General features: G+C 35.1%; 1 long non-coding RNA gene across 1 annotated transcript; it reads left to right on the plus strand.

Moving 5' to 3' along the window:
- The first annotated feature begins 18,627 nt into the window (after window positions 1-18,627).
- On the plus strand, window positions 18,628-20,894 carry LOC145956553 (uncharacterized). The gene is made up of 2 exons (XR_014432802.1): window positions 18,628-19,897; window positions 20,752-20,894. It is a non-coding gene; the product is annotated as an uncharacterized LOC145956553 (long non-coding RNA).
- Window positions 20,895-21,227: the final 333 nt, after the last annotated feature.

Consider the following 21,227-nt stretch of genomic DNA (forward strand, 5'->3'; position numbering starts at 1 on the left):
GTCTTGTTTGAGTTTCTTTTCGGATCTACATGCTTTTTATCATATTTTGTTCCATAGATCCATTGGTTGATTGTTCTTGAATTTCTTCCTCAATCAACTTGTTTAGGACCTATTAGCTTGTGCTTGTTTTTGATTTTAATTTTGAGTCTCTCCATTCCTAATATGTGTCCGTGATTGGACTACATACATTGCATTTAGATTTTGGTTTTTAATCCATGTTTTGTCTTAGTATGTTTGTGTAGTCTTTATATGTCTTAAAATTCCTTGAATAGCATGTTGACCTAAATTTTCTTTGTGTCTAGTTCATCAATTTGTTGCTCTCGGGTTGCTTATTGTTCTTGCCTCCTATATGTGCTTTTTCTTTTACCTTATTGTGTTCATAACTTGCTATTAGTTCTAGTAAGTTTCTTTAGAGTTAGGTTTCCATTGTGTCTTAAGTTTTCAAATCACATTTCCATTGAAAAATCTTATAAAAAATTTTGTGACTCAAAATTTCAAGTGCTTAATCTTACTTCTAGTGCACTATCTTTTGGATTCAAATTTTAAAAAGTAAATAGGCTGAAAACAGAGACAAAAACAGAGCCTAAATCAAAAGAGAAGTACAAAGATTCAAAGAAGAAAAGTGTACAAAAGAATCCAAGACAAAACCTAAAAACTAGTGCACTAGTTTCCTTGTTTTCACTTGAATTTTTGTCTAACTTGTAGTCACGGTTTCTATAGCTTGGAATCTTAGAAAAATTTGAAACAAAAGGCAAATATACTCTCTGGACTCTTAACTTGAATATAGAAAAATAAAGAATTAAAAAAAAATTAGAGAAAGCATTTTAAAGTGAAAAAGCCGAGAGGTGTACATTGGTGAAAAATCACTTGATTCCTTGTTATTGTTTTGACTACTACTTGTGCTATACTTATCCAATTGCTTTCAAATTTTTTTTGTTTTGTTCATCTACTCTAGTACCTATCTAGGAACATTCCTAACTGAGTGCTAGCTTTATTTGGAGTCTTATTTTCCAGTTTTACTTGTTGAACCTCTTTGAGTCTTGTCATATATACATATTACTCTTAACTTTTGGTATAAGCTTTCCAAATTGTGCTTTATTGCTTGTCTAGTTTTCTTTCAATAATTTCCCTGTGCTGGAAGTGGCCTCAAATCCTTGCTCAAGGATCAAGCATTGCTCAACAAAGAGTAGGAAAAGTTTGGACACTAAGACCTAAAAATTTGACCTAATTTAGTGACCAAAACTTCTCCTAAACTTCCTTCACTTGAGTGACCATTCCTTTCACCTTGTGAGGCAGCCACCATTAACCTCTTTGTTGTGTTTCTTTTGCAGGTCCAGTAGCATCATATTGAAGGATTAGTGGCGGATTAAACACTTGATTAAGTGTTGGAAAATTTGCACAACAATCAATAGGAAACCTAAATGCATCTAGGCACCTAAATTTTCGGACTAGCACATGGGAGCCAAAATTTGAATTCAAATTTCAAGTTTGAATTCAAATTTTGGGCGCCACATGTAGCCTTGGAGTTAGGCGCCCAAAGTTGCACACTTGGAACCCTTCTTAAGTGATTCTTCCACTCTTTGTATTCACTTTTGAGATTAATAAAATTGGAGAGCTTATTCAGCCCAATTTTCTCTTGAGAGTCACCGAAATTTCTCACATCAAAAGCCATAGGAGAGTTCATCTTTTCCTTCTCTTTGAAGTGAGGAATCCTTTGCTCCTTAAGCTTGGATGCTTCCATCCAAGGCTTAAGCCTATTCCAACCGAGAATCATCCTTCTTCAAGTGTTCATAGCTGCGGATTCAAGTCTCCTTTGAAGAGATCCAAGCCTAGGCAAATTCAAGGAGAAGAACATCCTTCACTTCTCCTAGTATTTCCATCATTTTTGGTATCAAGAGCAAGGTTCTTCTTGGAGATAAGTTCTCTTGTGTTTTGTCCGATTATTTTGCTGTTTGTGTACTCTTGTATGTCTTCTTTGAGTTTCTATTCGGATCTAATTGTTTTGAATCAAATTTGTTCCATAGATCCATTGTTTGATTGTTCTTGATTTCTTCCACAATCAACTTGTTTAGGACCTATTAGCTTGTGCTTGTTTTGATTTAATTTGAGTCTCTCCATTCTTGTATGTGTCCGTGATTGGACTTCATGCATTTGCATTAGATTTTGGTTTTTAATCCATGTTTTTGTCTTAGAGTTTGTGTGTAGTCTTTCTATGTCACAAAATTCCTTGAATAGCATGTTGACCTAATTTTTTTTTCTTTGAGTATATTGTTCATATTTTGCTTTCGGTTTGTGTTCATTTGTGCCTACCTATATGTGCTTTTTCTTTTACCTTATTGTGTTCATGATTTGCTATTAGTCCTAGCAAGTTTCCTTAGAGTTAGGTTTCCATTGTGTTCTTTAAGTTTTCAAATCACATTCCCTTGAAAATCTTCTAAACATTTTGTGACTCAAAATTTCAAGTGTAATCCTACTTCTAGTGCACTCTTCTTGTGGATTCAATTTAAAAAAAAAAATGATGATTAAGAGGCTGGAAAACAGAGTTTAAAACAGAGCCTAAAAGACCTAAAAATTTGAAAAGAAAATAGTTAAAAAAGAATCCAAACCAAAACCTAAAACTAGTGCACTAGTTTCACATTTTCACTTGAAATTTGACCTAATTTTTGGCTGTTTTGTTGGTTCGGTTTCTATAGCTTGAAATCATAGAAAAATTTGAAACAAAAGGCAATTATACTCTCTGGACTCTTAATTTGATATTGGAAAAAGAAAGAATTAAAAAAAAATTAGAGAAAGAAAATTAAAAGGAAAAAGCCGAGAGGTATACAAGTTGAAAAACCTACTTGATTCCTTGTTATTGTTTTGACTACTACTTTTGCTATACTTGTCCAATTATCTTCAAATTTTTTTTGTTTTGTTCATCTATTCTAGTACCTATCTAGGAACTCTTCTCTCTGAGTGCTAGCTTTTATTTGGAGTCTTAATTTTCCAGTTTTACTTGTTGAACTTCTTTGAGTCTTGTCATATACACATATTACTCTTAATTTTGGTATAAGCTTTTCAAATTGTGCTTTGTTGCTTGTCTAGTTTTCTTTCAATAATTTCCTGTGCTGGAAGTGGCCTTAAATCCTTGCTCAAGGATCAAGCATTGCTCAACAAAGAGTAGGAAAAATTTTGGACACTATAATCACCAAATTTGACCTAATTTTAGTGACCAAAATCATCCAAAATCTCCTTCACTTGAGTGACCAATTCCTTCACCTTGTGAGGCAGCCACCTTAACCTCTTTGTTGTGTTTCTTTTGCAGGTCCAGGAGCAGCATATTGAAGGATTAGTGGTGGATTAAACACTTGGTTAAGTGTTAGAAAAGTTGAACACAAAACCGCCACTAATTGGTCTTCAAAGCCGCCACTTTATTGCTTTTTAGGCTAGTTTAATTTTTGTCAATTCTCTTGTATTTTTAAACCAATTTGTAAAGCTTGGAGGGAGTATTAAGAAGCTGGTCAGGTATATCTACATCCTTGATAGACTCTCACGTGTAGTACTAGTGGAAGTGGCTTGGAAATTTCATATGTTTCAAGCTTCCACTTAGGATATCCGACTAGTTGCTTAACTTGCTTCTTTTAAGTTTTCTTGTACTTAATTGCTTTACTTTGTTGCCTATAAACGTCTAGACTTGTGTAGTTTTATTTGCTCACGTTTAGTTAAGTGTCAAAAACAAACAAATTGTGAAAAAGCATACAAAAATTTTTGTGAAAAGTTTTGAGGAATTGGAAATACCACAAAGGAGTTTAGTGATTTCCACTTGAAAAGGCTTGGTTATTAAGTGGCTCTTTGTAGCTCACCTCCCTTGATAGTGCAACTTGTACACTTAGACTTCCAAGTGTTATTTTCATTCCTAGAAAATACCAAAAACATTTTATAACTTTTTGCATAGCATATACAAAAAAAAATTCTTTTGTTTAATCATGAGAAAATATTTCTCAAGTGGTAGTGAATTAAGCTCTCCAAAAGGTTTTTCACATTCTACTCAAAGGCTTAAATCACTAACACCTTGGACAAAGCAAGAAGCTTTACAAAAAGAAAAAGAAAATCTTGAAAAAAAAGCACAAATTGCAATTTTAGAGGAAGAAATTCACATTATTAAACAAAAGAGAGAAAAACTTTTAGCAAAAGAAAAATTGAGAAAAACAAGAGAAAAAGAAAGAAAAAAGGCATTGCTCTTAGGGAAGAGTAAGGAGGAAAATAATTCCTCTAAAGGACTTGTGAGTGAAGAGAGTTGTTCTACCACTAAAAATCATTTACAAAATACTCTCTTCATAAATAAAGACCTTAACTCTTACCCTAATCATACCACTAGTCATGAAGTAGAGATTCAAGAACAAATCATTCTAAAGAAAAATGAATCTCAACTTCAAGATGTAGTGAAGAAGGAGTGGACTACATTTAGTTCCACTTCTTGTGCTACTTCCTTGGAGGTGCCCAAGGAAGATAGCCTTCCTCTCTTTAGGAATCCTTCTACCATAGTTGTTCTAATAAAGCACCCAAATTTTGGAATATATTGTTTGATAGATACATCTTGTCATATTTCATATTCTATTTTTGATCTTATGGGAAGTTCATCTTTATTTGAACTTAATTTGCACCCTTCCCTACAAGACAAAAATAGTTTATATGAGTTTTCAAGATTTTCCAAGACATTTTATCTACCAAACAATATGATTCAAAATTGTTTAGGACGTTTTCTAGTATTCTTTTCTTTATATTTTAGGAAAAGCCTAGGCTACCATTTAGGGTATTTTAGGCAAGATATTGTAGTGTTTAAAAATCATTCTTTTCATTGTCTTAGTCATAGTGTTATTACATTCTTAGGTTTTACTTCTAGGTTATGCTTAGGAGAGGAGCCTATTTCTACTTTTAGGGAGTCTAATTTTGATAGTTTATTTTTTCTTAGGCTAGATATAAGGACTCCTCTTAGGATCCATAATCCATTTTCTCATCATAAACATGTCACCTCTTATACATGGTTTGTTGTGTATGTAGGTGATGTTTCTTATTCCATGCATCCTCGTGATTTGAGGACAAATCCTTTTCAAGAGGGATGGGATGATGGAATCATGCCTAGGAAGGCAAGAGGTGACATATTGAAGGAGCCAAGAGGAGTTGGCTAGACATGAAGGTTTGGGCCAGTCAGGGCCCAATGGGCCTGGGAAGGCCCAAGTTGAACTTTTCATGGGCCATATTTTGTTATAGCTATTTTCATATGTTTTGTATACATCATGTTAGTATAGGTATCATATATTTTGGTCTTGTATTTTGGACCACATAGAGTAGCATTTTAGGTTTTAGGCTTGTTGGGCCTAGTTTTGGGCTTCATGGGCCTTTGGGCTTTTGGTACCCAATATTGGGCTCATTTTCATTCTTGTAATTTTTCCTTTCCATTGTAATTGTTTGACCAATGTAATTAGGTCATTAGAATAGGAAAATACAAGGAATACTAAAGTATGCTAATTAGGTTAAACTAGGTTTAATTTGGAAGCCATTTAAGTTACATTTGAGTCACATGTTTTGCACCATTGGTGGCTGAACATGTGACACTCAAATTAACCCTAAATGACTCTCAAATCAGACCTAAATGCACCTTGGTACCTAAATTTTCGGACTTACACATGTGCACCAAAGTTTGAATTCAAATTTCAAATTTGAATTCAAACTTTAGGCGCCAATTTGTGTAGCTTTGGTTTAGGTGCCTATGTGCTTCATTTCCGTGCATACTTAAGTCCTCCCTTCACATTTTTGTATTCACTTTTGAGAATAATGAAATTTGAGAGCTTATTCAGCCAAATTTCGTTCAAGAGTCACCATGAGAGAAAGCTTCACCTTAGGAACCCTACTAGGTTTTCCTCCTCTTTGAAGTGAGCTTTCCCTTGCACCTTAAGCTTCGATGCTTCCATCCAAGGCTTAAGCCTCTTCTATATCTGAGATTCTTCCTCCATCTAGTGTTCATCTTTGTGGTTTCCATCTCCTTGAAGAAGATCCGTGCATAAGGAGAGCTAAGGAGAAGAACATTCATCACTCCTCCTTACCATCTCCATCAGAAAGTCTCATCATAATCAATTCCCTCTTCTTGATTATACCCCTTAGCCACTAGTCTTGCCTTATTTCTTAGAATTATCCCAGATTCATCAAGCTTATTTCTAAAAACCCACTTGGTTCCTATAATTGGATAATCTTTTGGTAATGACACTAAATCCCACACTTCATTTCTTTCAAACTGATTTAGTTCCTCTTGCATGGCCATTAACCAATGTTCATCTTTTAGTGCTTCATCAATGCACTTAGGTTCAACTTGTGACACAAATGCCATAGTGTTGCAGATATTCTTGATGGCACTTCTAGTTGAGACTCCCTTACCAATATTTCCAATTATGTTATCCAGTGATAAGTCCCTAAAAGTTTTCCATTCCTTGGGCAATTGTTCACTAGTTTCCTTTGTATTTTCATGTGATACACTCTCCTTAGGCTTATCATTTGGTTCAGTCTCCAATAGAGGTTGATCAAGCAATTCAGTTAAATCTTCAATTTCAGTTTGCCTTGTCTCTTGTTTGTTAGATTCATCAAATACCACATGGACAGACTCTTCTACAACCAGGGTTCTCTTATTATAAATTCTATAGGCTTTACTATTTGTAGAATATCCTAGAAAGATTGCCTCATCAGCCTTTGCATCAAATTTTCCAAGTCGCTCTTTCCCATTGTTCAGCACATAGCACTTACACCCAAACACTTTAAAATATGAAATGTTAGGCTTCCTTCCATTGTAAATTTCATAGGGTGTTTTCTTTAATATAGGCGGGATCAGAACTTTGTTTAACACATGACAAGCTATGTTAATAGCATCAGCCCAAAAATATTTTGGCAATTTTGTTTCATTTAACATTGTCCTAGCAAGTTCTTCTAAGGACCTATTTTTCCTCTCAATAACCCCATTTTGTTGAGGTGTCCTAGGTGCTGAGAAATTATGGTTTATACCATGTTCCTCACAGAATTTTTGAAACATTATGTTTTGAAATTCACCTCCATGGTCACTTCTTATAGAGGTAATGTTTGAACATTTCTCATTTTGAACAAGCTTGGAAAATTTTCTAAAGGCATTAAAAGCATCATTTTTGTTTGCAAGAAACATAACCCATGTGTATCTTGAGTAGTCATCAACAATCACTAAACCATAGTAGTTTCCACCTAAGTTCATGGTTCTTGAAGGACCAAACAAATCCATGTGAATTAATTGCAAAGGTCTAGTTGTGGAAATATGATTTTTGCTTTTAAAGCTAGCCTTCACTTGCTTGCCCTTTTGACAAGCATCACATAGTTTGTCCTTACTAAACTTGAGTTTAGGTAAACCAACCACTAATTCTTTCCTACTCAGTTTATTCAAATGATCCATATGAATGTGTGCAGCTCTCCTATGCCAAAGCCATATGTTTTCTTCTTGAGTTATTAAGCACTTAGTGTTTGAGATTGCTATTGAGTGTTCTAAGTCAAGCATGTATATATTGTCAATTCTTTTTCCTATGAATCTGATTTCTTTAGTCTTTTTATCACATATCAAGCAACATGTATTATCAAATTCAATTTTAAAGCCTTTGTCACTTAGTTGACTTATACTCAACAAATTATGTTTCAATCCATCAACAAGCAATACATTCTCAATCAATGTTTGAGAGGAGGAATTACCAACATTGCCATGACCAAGTATTCTCCCTTTGTTATTGTCACCATAGGTAACATACCCTTCATTCTTCAATTTCAGACTTGAGAACTTTGAAGGATCCCCAGTCATATGCCTTGAGCAGCCACTATGAAGATACCAAAGTAGATTCTTGGCCCTCAAGCATTCCTACAACAAAGATTCAGAAAAAAAATTTAGGTACCCATGTGAAGGGTCCTTGTAGGTTAGTTCTCAGCCTTTGGCTCTTTTCAACCCAAACCATCTCTCCATTTGGAACTCCATATTTCCTAGAATAGCAGTTCCTTATTGTATGACCTCTTTTACAGCAATAAAAACAAGTTGTTTGTCTAGAGAAATTGCTTTTAAATTTTCTAAAATTTTGGTTTTTCTTAAAAGCTTCTTTCTTTGACTTAAATGGCATGCTTATGCTTTGATTAAAACCAAGTCCACTCCTATCAAAAGTGTTTCTTTGTTTTCCCAAAAGAATATTTAAATTTGCATTTCCATTAGTGAACTTTGCAAGAGTGGATTTTAAATCAGCATTTTCTTTTTCAAAAGTCTTGCAATTTTCACAAACATCTTTTGAGGAGGTGGAGTTTTCACAATGAGCTTCATTAAAGTTAAACATATTTTGAAGATTTTCATGCTCATGTTTCAAGTCCTCAAGCTCTTGTTCAGCTTTAATTAGAGCATTTTTATACCATTTCAGCTTGTTTTTTAGCTTTGAATTCAAGGCATCTAATTTCACAGCCTCTTCATGAATTTGTATAAAAGCTTCTTGGAGTTGATCATAGTCTGGATTAGATTCAAGGTCAGAATCACTTACAATTGTGTCTTGGTCAGCTCCAGCCATCAAACACAAGTTGTTCTCAATGTGGGCTCTCTTCCCTTTTGCATTTCTCTTGCTTTTCTTCTCCTCTTGTTGCTACTTCAAGAGGTTTGGACACTCAACTTTCATGTGTCCCGGTTTTCCACATTCAAAGCAATTGAAGGAGGATGTACTTGCTTCCTCTTTCTTGTTTGTCTTTCTATTGAATTTGTAGGGGGAATTTTTCTTTCTCCTTATGAATTTTCTGAACTTCTTCACTAGTAAATTGAAGTTCTCAGTTTTGGAATCATCGGAGCTTGATTCTTCACACACCTCTTTTCCTTTGGCAGATTTCAAGGCTTTCAATGACACTCCTTTGCCTTTCTAATCTTGCTGCTCATGTTCATCAAATATGTGCAGCTTTTGCTCATGCTCCCTCAACTTCCCAAAGAGAGTAGCTAATGTCAAGGAGGTCAAATCCTTTGATTCTTCAATGGCTGTCACCTTTGCTTGCCATGATTTGTCCAAGCATTGCAGCACTTTCAAATTCAGCTCTTCTTTCTCAAATTTCCTGCCAAGGTCAACAAGGTGATTTATCAAGTGTGTAAATCTCTTTTGAAAATTAGAAATAGATTCACCATTTTGCATTCTAAATAGCTCATATTCTCTTATGAGAGTATGCTTTCTTAATCTCTTTACATCACTTGTTCCTTCATGAGTGACTTGCAAAGTATCCCACATTTCCGTAGTAGATATGCATTGTGAAATTCTAAAAAATTCATCAATTGACAATGCAGATGTTATGATGTTTTTGGCTCTCTTGTCATGTTGGGCTCTTTTCTTTTCTTCATCACTCCACTCACTCTAATGTTTTTCTTTAAGCTCATCACCATCTTTTTTCATAGGGATATAGGGTCCATTTTCTATTGCATCCTATACAGCAATATCAATAGCTTCAATGAAAATTCTCATCCTAATTTTCCAGTAGACATAGTTTTCACCATTGAAAACAGGAGGTCTATGAATAAACACACCCTCACCATAGGGTAGGTTGTTGTTGGCCATTTTTGAAATCTTGAATAACTCTCAAGAACCTTGCTCTAGATACCAATTGTTAGAAAAGAATGGCACAATCCAAGAGGGGGGTGAATTGGATTCTATGACCCTTTAAAAAATTTCAGAGTATTTAGGATCTTTATTTCACTTAAACTTTTCTATGACTGAATTTTCAATGAAGTTTATTCAAAGACTTGCTTATAGAAAAATGAATGCTCTATGCTTTCTTGATTACAAAATAATGAGGTTCAAATGTAATGCTCTAATTCAGATTAAACCATCAATATTCACACACACATGTTAATCAAGAATCATCTTCTTTAATGTTCAACCAAGATATTACTCAAAGTAAAAGATAAAGGTAGAAGAAGATTGCACAAGTCTTTTATACTGGTTCAGCCACTCCACATGTGACCTACATCCAGTCCTCAATCAACACCTGATCAAGATTTGTTCCACTATCTCAATGAAGAAGGTTTACAAGCATATCACACATGCATATACTTCAACACTAAAGATAACCATTTTCTTGACCCCAAGAAAGCACCCCTTGTAGAAACCCACTACAAGAAACCTTACCACTTGAGAAACCCTTCTTAAGATTTTACAAGTATTCACAAAGAATAAAGGAACGAATTCACCTGGAATTCAGAAGCAAATCTTAATCTTCCCCTTTCAAGAATGTGATGATTGATCCTCTTTCAAAGTTTTTCACAAAAGTTTTTCATCTTGGATTCACAAAGAAAACTCTCCAAGATTGTCACAAAGACTCCACAAAAACGTTTTTCTAAATTTGATTATCAGTTCTAACTCTTGTCTGAAGTTTCTAAAAGTTCAAACTATTTATAAAAGTTTCAGACCCAGATAATCGATTATTTTAAAGAATAATCGATTATTTTGTTCTTCAAGTTTTCTGGAAACCAACCAAGAACAATATAATCGATTATTTTGCTGGATAATCGATTATTCCAGAGAGTCATTTCTGGGATAATCGATTATTTGGAAAATAATCGATTATTGCAGCAAGGCATCCCATTTTGCCTGTTGCTGGAATAATCGATTATATTTAATGATAATCGATTATTTTGAGTTAGTTTTCAAAACTTCGTTTTAAGTCTCAAAATAACTTTTTAGCCCTTTTAACTCATCATCATACACTCTCTAATTAGTTTAGATATAGATTTAGCTTGTGCACACAGCACACACAACACATAAAATCATTCAAAACAATTTATACACTAATTCCTATTACATAGCACTTTCTTTGACTTTGTTTTTGTCTTCTAACTCATTGGCATGGGGTTTGATAGTCTCACCCCCCACCACAAGCTTACTCAACAACTCTCTTATTGTCTCATTGTTTGTTTCATTTTCTATGTCTTTTCTTCTAATATATTCCCTAAGTTCTCTAAGCTCATTTTGTGTACTCCTATGACTTCTAGGAGAATTATGACCATGCACACTACTTTCATGAGAATGATCACACATTTTTACAAGAGCAAGGTTTTCACAAATCTTAAGAAATTTTGCAAATTGAGTGATAAAGATTTTCACAAAAGGTTTTCTCTTTTAGGTGTAAGACTAAGTACTTGGAGGTCTAACTATACAAGTTGCACTATCACGAGAGGTGAGCTACAAGGAGCCACTTAATAACCAAGCCTTTTCAAGTGGAAATTACTAAACCCCCTTATACTTTTCTCACAAAACAAATTTTTCACACAAGCAAGTCAAGTAGTTGTGTGTGTGTGCACACAACCCCTATTAGGCAAAGGAAGCCTTCTAAACGAGCTTAGAATTAAAACAAGTTAAAGGAAAGCAAGTAAATCATACACTAGTTGTATGGTCCTAAGGTGGAAGTCCAAGTGACACTTGAAGACTTTTGGGACACTTCCACAAGTCCTAAACGTATTATGAAAGCAAGTAAACTAGGCGTCTCCTAGTGGAAGCCCAAATGACACTTGAAGCCTTTGGTGACCCTTCCACAAGTACTAAACGTGTCTAGGAATCTTTATTTAGAACTATTTAGGAAGTGGTGGGACTTAATCAAAGAGTTTTCCCAAACAACCACTCCTAAATGTAGGTTTGTTTTCAACAAAAGAAAGTTAAAAGTTAACCTAAGGGTAGGGTTAAGGAATTACAATAAGAAAATGATACAAATCAAAAGAAATTGAAGAGTCTCTTCAAAGGACTTGATGACCGAATTTGGAACAGCTTTTGCAACAAGTTTAGTGACCAAATTGAAGAAAGATAGGTATCTCCACAAATCCGTCACAATCTCCCAAATCCGTCTCTAATTTCCTTCCAAAATCCGTCTCCAACTTTGACCTAAAATTAAAAACAAGTCTTGGATGCAAAAAGGAACAAACAAGTGAGCCTTTCCAAGGTGTTTCACTCAAGTAATCTGTACCTCAATCTTCTTCAAGTGTTGACCCCTTTGAGATTAATCCAATATGTCTCAATTAACTCTTCCTTCCAAGTGTAATGGCTTGAAAAAGAGTTATATCCCACCAAGGCTTAACAATCAACAAGAGAGAGTAGAGGCCAAGAAATTAAAACTGAAAATGCACAATTAGAATAGGCTACACTCTTATAGGAATTGACGTGACAAAACAAAGAGAGCCAAGAAGACACAAAGAAACAATTAAGGGTGTATTTCAAAGCTAGCACACAAAGGAATAACCCTAGGAATGGATCTAGAATGGATTATAAAAACAAAAAAAAAATTGTGCTATGAATTTTAGTATTTAAAAGTCTTTTTCCAACCACTGGACAAAAAGCAAACCTCAAAAAAATTCACACAAAAATTCAAGGCCAAGTGCTACTATTAGTATTTTTGTTTCACTTTTCTTTTTCTAGGTTTTTCTCTTTTGTTTTCTTTTCTTTTTCTTATCTTTTTGTCTATTTCTTTTCTTTCTTTTCTTTGAAAACAGAGAGTAAGAACTTAAAACAGAGGCTAAACAATTAATAAAGAGGTTTCCAAGTGGTGGAGAAAAGAAGAGCAAGAAGTGTAAGAAATGTAAGTGTACTAGTCAAAATTTTCAACCACAAAATGTTACTAGTTTTGGTACTAGTTTGTTCTTATCTTTTGTACACTTTGATTTTCGTTTTAATACACTTCTAACTCTGTTTTTTTTTTCAAAACAAGCACAAGACACACAAGGAATTTCTGGCCACAAATTGCTAAGAAACTAATAGCAAATGAAGTTCACAAAAAAAATTGACTCTAGAACATGTTAGGACTAATAACATGCATTGGAAACATTTTATGAGCACTCTAAGTTTTTTAATGTTCAGCCAGCAATGACACCATACAAGAACAGATATCAATTCATATAGATTCAAAAATAAAAAGGCACAACAAGGATTTAACGACAAGAAAAACAACTACGCATGACTCTAAGACAAAACTAGTAGATTAAGAAATGTAAAATGCTTGTATTCTTGTTTCTTTTTTGGAATTTCTTTTTAGACCGAATATTAAGGAGTCCAATGAAAGATAAAAGAAAACCTAAAAAATTTAAAAAGACATACAAAGAATACCTAAGGCACACACAAAGATTGATTCACAAGAATTTAGAACATGAATCAAGAACAAACAAGACAAGGTGACCGTGTTCTATAGATTTATAGATGTGACACAAGAACAACTCAAGGAACACAAACACAGACAATAAAAGGAAATACATGTAGGAATAGTTTAGAAACACTTTTCAATGATTTGAACCGAACAAAACAAGACAAGAAATCTTAAGAAAGAACTTACCAAGGAGACCTAGCTCTTGATACCAAATGATGGAAACTTGTTGGAGAATCCGGATTGATGTGAATCCTCTTCAAGTTCCTCCCTAGATCTTCGCCTCCTTGATTCTTCTTAAGTTTTGCTAAGGTCTCTAATGGAGGTAGAGACCTTAGAACCACCACGGTTTGGTGGAGAACTCTCCCAAGAGACGCCACTCCTTGATGAAGAGATAAGTCTCTTCAATTCTCACCACACTCTTCTAGGGAAGGGATAAGAGAATTGGATGAATATCAAAGAGGTTTAGGGACTTTTAGAAGAGAGAAATCTGAACAATCTCTGAATTATCTCTCAAATATATGCGAAAAGTGTTTTACAAAGAAGGAAAAACAAATATATAGGAGTAGGAAGCTTGAAGAGCAAGCTAGCCTTAACCATGGTTCACTAGGAACCATGGTAAGTTCTAGCTAACCGTCCATGGTCTAGAGGCTTGGAGAGCAAGCTACTCACTTAGCTTGCTTGGTAAGCAAGCTAAGGAGAAGCTTGTGCTTCAAGCTTCTAAGCTTGAGAGGAGACAAGCAATTTGGCCAATGTGAACACAAACCAAGGTGGGCGGCTCTTTGGACTTTATTTTACTCCAACCGGTTTTGAAAATGTTGATTTGGTTTAGTTAGGTTCATCCAAGGTGAATGGAACCTAGCTAAATCAAATCTATGAAAAATTAGGAGTACAATGAGTCCAATATGTAAAATTTTTCTTAGGCCCACCTCTAGGCCCAATTGCTAGTGACACTCTCTAGCTTGCTAGTGACACTTTCTAGCTTGCTAATGCCACTCCCAATCCTACTACTAGAAAACTAAGAAAAGAGTGTATTTCTAGATTAGGCTAAATGGAGTCAAAGTGCCCAAGTAACCTACCATAGAAACAATATACAATAGCTACTAAAAAGGAAATAAAGTGCCTCTCAAATACAAAGGAAAAAATACACATATACAAGTATCTACTATATACAAGGTACAAGAAAACAAACTATACAATGTATTTACAATAGAGACTATGAGACTAAAAAGAGGAATCATACTCAATACTCATATTGAGCATAGGTCTAAGAAGCACCTCCTCTGTAGAAGCCTCTTCTAGCCTCCTAACCATAGACCTAGTTAAAGGCCCAATGGTCTTCAAGGGTTAGCCTCCTTGGATCAACCTTCACCCTTCTTGGTCTTACCTCTTCCAAAGGGATCCTTGGGGATTAGATTTCCATCACGTTTTTTCCCTTGGATAGGTGTATTTGCTTGTATCCTCGCCCTTTAGAGTAGTTGAATGTTGGTTGTGTACTCTATTGAGTAACAAGGCTGACAAAATATACACCTGATCTTCAATCTTCAAGTAAATGCTCCATTATTTCTCTTGTGATAGTGCGTTCTTTTCTTTGTAGCTGGTTGAAGAGGGAGTATTTTCGTAGCTCAACTTCTCCAGGCTGGACTGACATTTAGGGCTTTAGCCGGCCTAATGCTAGTTTTAGGGTCTAGTAACCCTTTGTAGTATTTTCGTAGCTTAGCCTCTCCAGGCTGGACTGATATTTTAGGGCTTCAGCCGGCCCAAGGCTAGTTTTAGGGTCTAGCAACCCTTTGTAGTATTTTCGTAGCTCAGCATCTTCAGGCTAGACTGATATTTTAGGGCTTCAGCTGGCCCAATGCTAGTTTTGGGGCCTAGCAACCCTTTGTAGTATTTTTGTAGCTCAGCCTCTCCAGGCTAGACTAACATTTTAAGGCTTCAGCCGACCCAAGGCTAGTTTTGGGGTCTAGCAACCCTTTATAATATTTTCGTAGCTCAGCCTCTCCAAGTTGGATTGATATCTTAGGGCTTCAGTCGGCCCAATGCTAGTTTTGGGGTCTAGCAACCCTTTGTAGTATTTTTGTAGCTCAGCCTCTCTAGGCTGTGATAGAAAAGAATGGCACAATCCAAGAGGGGGGGTGAATTGGATTCAATGACCCTTTAAAAATTTATCAGAGTATTTTGGATCTTAATTTCAATCAAAACTTTTCTATGACAGAATTTCCAAATGAAGCTCTTCTAAAGACTTGTTACAAAAATATGAATGCAATATGCTCTCTTGATTACAACATAATGAGGTTCAACAATAATGTTCAATTACAGATTTAAACCATCAAGATTCATATACACTTGTTAATCAAGTTTTATCTTCTTTAATATTCAATTAAGCAATTACTCAAAGTAAGAGATAAGGTAGAAGAAGATTGCACAAGTCTTTTATACTGGTTCAGCCACTCCACATGTGACCTACATCCCGTCCTTAATCAACACCTGATTAAGATTTGTTCCACTATCTTTAATCAAGAAGGTTTACAAGCAAACACACATGCATATACTTCTATACTAAAGATAACCACTTTCTTGACCCCAAGAAAGCACCCCTTGTAGAACCCACTACAAGAAACCTTATTACTTGAGAAACCCTTCTCAAGATTTTCCACAAAGATTCACAAAGAATAAAAGGAACGAATTCACCTGGAATTCTTGAACAAATCTTTATCTTCCCCTTTCAAGAATATGATGATGATGATCTTCTATCAAAGCTTTTCACAAACGTTTTCACTCTTGGATTTCACAAAGAAAACTCTCCAAGATGTCACAAAGACTCACAAAACATTTTTCACAAATTGTTTTTCAGTTCTAACTCATGTCAGAAGTTTCTCAAAGTTCAAACTATTTATAAAAGTTTCAGACACAGATAATCGATTATTTTAAAGAATAATCGATTATTTTGTTCTTCAGATTTTCTGGAAATCAACCAAGAACAATATAATCGATTATTTAGCTGGATAATCGATTATTCCATAGAGTTGTTCCTGGGATAATCGATTATTTCGGCAAATAATCGATTATTACAACAAGGCATTCCACTTAGCCTATTTGCTGAAATGATCGATTATATTTAACAATAATCGATTATTTTGAGTTAGTTCTTAAAACTTCATTTTAAGACTCAAAATAACTTTCCAATGTTTTTAACTCATCATCATATACTCTCTACTTGGTTTAGATAAGATTTGATTATGCACAAAGCATACTAAGCACACAAAATATAGAAACACATTCACAACAATTTATATCCTAAGTTCTATTACATAGCTCCAACTCATAGCATTTTCTTGACTCTTCTTTGACTTTGTTTTTGTGCTCCAAGTTGTTGTTCTCATGTTGTGATCATCAAAACTCTTTAAGCTCTCCTAAGCTCAACAGGCTGGACTGATATTTTAGGGCTTTAGCCGGCCCAATGCTAGTTTTAGGGTCTAGCAACCCGTTGTAGTATTTTGGTGAAGAATGTTTTAAGACCAAGTTTGGACTATATGAGTGGTTAGTCATGCCTTATGGCTTGACTAATGCTCCTAGCACATTTATAAGACTAATGAACCGTGTCTTAAGGGATTGTATAGGTAGGTATATAGTTGTTTAGTTTGATGACATCCTTATCTATAGTCACTACAAGGAAAATGATGAATTGTGACGGATAAATTGCGACGGTTATCCTGAAACCTTCGTCGCTTTGATATTGCAACCCTTCACACGACGATTTCTACCAACTGTCGCAAAATTTTTCAAAATTCCGACGGTTTCTCCCAAAACCGTCGCAAAATTTTCCAACATTGCGATGATTTCTCCCAACCGTCGCAAAATTTTCAAACATTGCGACAGTTGGGAGAAACCATTGCAAAATTTTCCAATATTGTGACGGTTTCTCCTAACTGTCGCAATTTACAAGACAAAAATTAAAATAAAAATTCACACAAAGTCATGCACACTCCAAAATTATATAATTTTACTTTCAATAAAAAATAAAAAATAAAATAATAATGACATGTAATTACATTTAGAAATGTTAAAAAAGAAAAAATATTTTAATATATTATATTAATTTTATTTCTCTATCTTTTAAATTATTTTAGAATAAAAAAGTTTTATGTTAATCCTATGAAGCTAAAAATTAAAAATCCCCCTAGGAAACATAGGCCTAGGCATGAAACAACTACTCTTAGAGAACCTAGGGTTGACCTTCCTCCCTTCCATGGAAAAGACAATGTTGATGACTACTTAGATTGGGAGATGAAGTTTGAACAACTCTTCACTTGCCACAATGTGACTGAAGAGAGAACGATTCCCATGGCTACCCTAAGTTTTCAAGTGAGTGCCATGCATTGGTGGAATTCCCTAGTGAGAGAAAAACAAATTATGAGAGAGCCTTCCATTAAATATTGGAATGAAATTAGGAGTGCCTTAAGGAGAAGGCACATTCCTCCCTATTATGAGAGAGAGTTAATGGACAAGCTCCAAAGGCTCCAACAAAGAAATCAAATTGTGGAGGAATATAGGCAACAAATGGAGTTGCTTATGCAAAAGGCTGGCATTAGGGAAGAAGAGAGAACCACCATTGCTAGGTTTCAAAGTGGTCTAAACCTAGAGATTAGGGATAAGGTTGAACTACTACCTTATAAAGACCTTAATGAATTAGTTCAACTTTGTGTGAGGGTAGAACAACAACTTAGGAGAAATCCTAGCCTTAGGAAGGAATCTACCTCATACCCTAGGAAGGACTTCAAGAAGGAGGGTCATTCCTCCTATTCAAAAGATAGACCACTAGAAAAAAAAAAAAAACCTTCCAATGAAACTAGGACTAGTTCTATAAAGTGCTTTAAGTGCTTAGGGAGGGGACACATAGCTTCCCAATGCCCCACAAAAAAGACCATGATCGTTAGGGGCAATGAGATCCTAAGTGAGGAAAGCACTTCATCTTCTTCATCCTCCTCAAATGAAGAAGATGAAAGCCTTAGTTCTAGTGAAGAAGCACCATGTGAAGGTGACCTATTGATTGCTCAAAGCTTATTAACCAACCAATTAAAAGAACAAGCTCAATCATAAAGAGAGAACCTTTTTCATTCTAGATGTAAAATTTTTAAGAAAACATGTTCTCTCATTGTTGATAGTGGATCTTGTAACAATTTTGTAAGTCAAAGGTTGGTTGATAAGCTTAACCTAACTACTATAGCCCATCCTAAATCTTATAAACTTCAATGGCTTAATGAGGATGGACCTATAGAAGTTAAGGATCAAGTAAATGTTCCTTTCTCTATTGGAAAATATAAAGATGAAATTTTATGTGATATAATTCTAATGGATGCAAGCCACATTTTACTTGGAAGGCATTGGCAACATGATAGGAAGGCCATTCATGATGGTGTTACAAACAAAATCCGCCTAGTTCACCTAGGCAAGAAACATACCTTGACTCCTCTTTCACCTTCACAAGTGTTGGAGGATCAAGTATTTATGAAATCAAAAATAAAAAAAGAAGAGAAAAAGAAAGTTCTAGAGTTGGAGGGTAGTGTCTCCTCCAAGGAAGTTGTTCCTAGAAGTCAATTTTTAATAGAACATTCTATTAAAAAATGTCTTCTAGTTGAACAACCTCTTTATCTTCTCAATACTAAAAAGACACTACTCTTAGAAAAGAGTAAGGAGGATAGTGTCTCCTCCAAAAATCTTGCGATAAAGGAAAGTCACTTTCTATTAAAAATGATTGCAAAAAGACTTTTCTTCTTCACAAAGATTTTAACTCTTTTTCTATTGCTGCCATGAACTTAGAGCTTAAGATCTACAACCTAAATAATTTTGAAAATAAAGGATCTCAAGTTCTTAGTCTAGTGAAGAAGAAGTGGACTTCACCTAGTTCTACTTCTTATGCTACTACTTTGGTGGTGCCCAAAGTAGACAGCCATTGTCTATTTAGGACTTCTCTTACTTTAGTTGTTCTAATAAAGCACCCAACCTTTGGTTTATATTGTTTATTAGATACATCTCATGGTGTCTTATTTTCTATTTTTGATCTTAAGGGAAGTTCAAACTTCTTTGAACTTAACTTGACTACTTCCCTTCAAGACCAAATTAGATTCCATGACTTTTCTAAACTCTTTGCACCCTCTTCCATGATGTATCTAACATTTAATATGATCAAAGGTTATCTAGGTAGTTTCCTTATTATATTCACTTTGTTTTCTTTTAGGCTCCTAGGTTACTACATAGGGTACTTTAGGCAAGATACCTTAGTATGTAGGAGTACTTCATTAGTTTCTTATAGTCTTAGTACTTTAACATTTATAGGATTTAGTTTTACACTTAGACTACACTATAGTAAGGATCTTATTATTATGCTTAGAGAACCCATCTTTCCTAGTCTAAGGACCCTTGTTAGGACTATAGAAGGAATTCCTCATAGGGTGCACTTTCCACATATGTTATATGAATATGTCATCCCTAATGCTTTGTTTCTTGTTTTCATTGTAGGTGATGCTATCTTTGTGGAAGGACCACTGGATTTGAGGACAAATCCTTTCGAAGGGGGAGGGTATGATGGAAATCTAATCCCCAAGGATCCCTTTGGAAGAGGTAAGACCAAGAAGGGTGAAGGTTGATCCAAGGAGGCTAACCCTTGAAGACCATTGGGCCTTTAACTAGGTCCATGGTTAGGAGGCTAGAGGAGGCTTCTACAGAGGAGGTGCTTCTTAGACCTATGCTCAATATGAGTATTGAGTATGATTCATCTTTTTAGTCTCATAGTCTCTATTGTAAATACATTGTATAGTTTGTTTTCTTGTACCTTGTATATAGTAGATACTTGTATAGGTGTATTTTTGCCTTTGTATTTGAGAGGCACTTTATTTCATTTTTAGTAGCTATTGTATATTGTTTCTAGGGTAGGTTACTTGGGCACTTTGACTCCATTTAACCTAATCTAGAAATACACTATTTTCTTAGTTTTCTAGTAGTAAGATTGGGAGTGGCATTAACAAGCTAGAGAGTCTTACTAGCAAGCTAGAGAGTGTCACTAGCAATTGGGCCTAGAGGTGGGCCTAAGCAAAATTTTACATATTGGACTCATTTTACTCCTAATTTTTCATAGATTTGATTTAGCTAGGTTCCATTCACATTGGATGAACCTAACTAAACCAAATCAACATTTTCAAAACTGGTTGGAGTAAAATAAAGTCCAAAGAGCCGCCCACCTTGGTTTGCGTTCACATTGGCCGAATTTCTTGTCTCCTCTCAAGCTTAGAAGCTTGAAGCACAAGCTTCTCCTTAGCTTGCTTACCAAGCAAGCTAAGTGATTAGCTTGCTCTCCAATCCTCTAGACCATGGACGGTTAGCTAGACCTTACCATGGTTCCTAGTGAACCATGGTTAAGGCTAGCTTGCTCTCCAAGCTTTCTACTCCTATATATTTGTTTTTCCTTCTTTGTAAAACACTTTTGGCATATATTTGAGAGATAATTCAGAGATTGTTCATATTTCTCTCTTCTAAAAGTCCCTAAATCTCTTTGATATTCATCTAATTCTCTTATCCTTTCCCTAGAAGAGTGTGGTGAGAATTGAAGAGACTTATCTCTTCATCAAGGAGTGGCGTCTCTTGGGAGAGTTCTCCACCAAACCGTGGTGGTTCTAAGGTCTCTACCTCCATTAGAGACCTTAGCAAAGCTTAAGAAGAATCAAGGAGCCGGAGATCTAGGGAGGAACTTGAAGAGGAATCACATCAATCCGGATTCTCCAACAAGTTTCCATCACAACGCAAAAGTGCCAACACCAAAAAGATGAAGAGAAGACCCAAACGAAATGTCTACTGTTGAGATTGGAGAGCCTGAGATTGATGAGATCACCTCTGAAGTTTGAAGAGTTTTGATGATAACAAATGTGTACCAAGGACATCAACAACAAAGAAGTCAAAAACAAAGTCAAAGGAAAATGCTATGTAATAGGAGTAGTTTATAGTGTATAAAATTGTTTCGATTGAGTTTATCTTTTGTGTGTGCAGTGTGCATGAGCTAAATCTAT

This window comes from Cajanus cajan, chromosome 3, assembly GCF_000230855.2.
Source record: "Cajanus cajan strain Asha chromosome 3, NIPB_CcT2T_4, whole genome shotgun sequence".
In the NCBI taxonomy this organism is placed as follows: domain Eukaryota; kingdom Viridiplantae; phylum Streptophyta; class Magnoliopsida; order Fabales; family Fabaceae; genus Cajanus; species Cajanus cajan.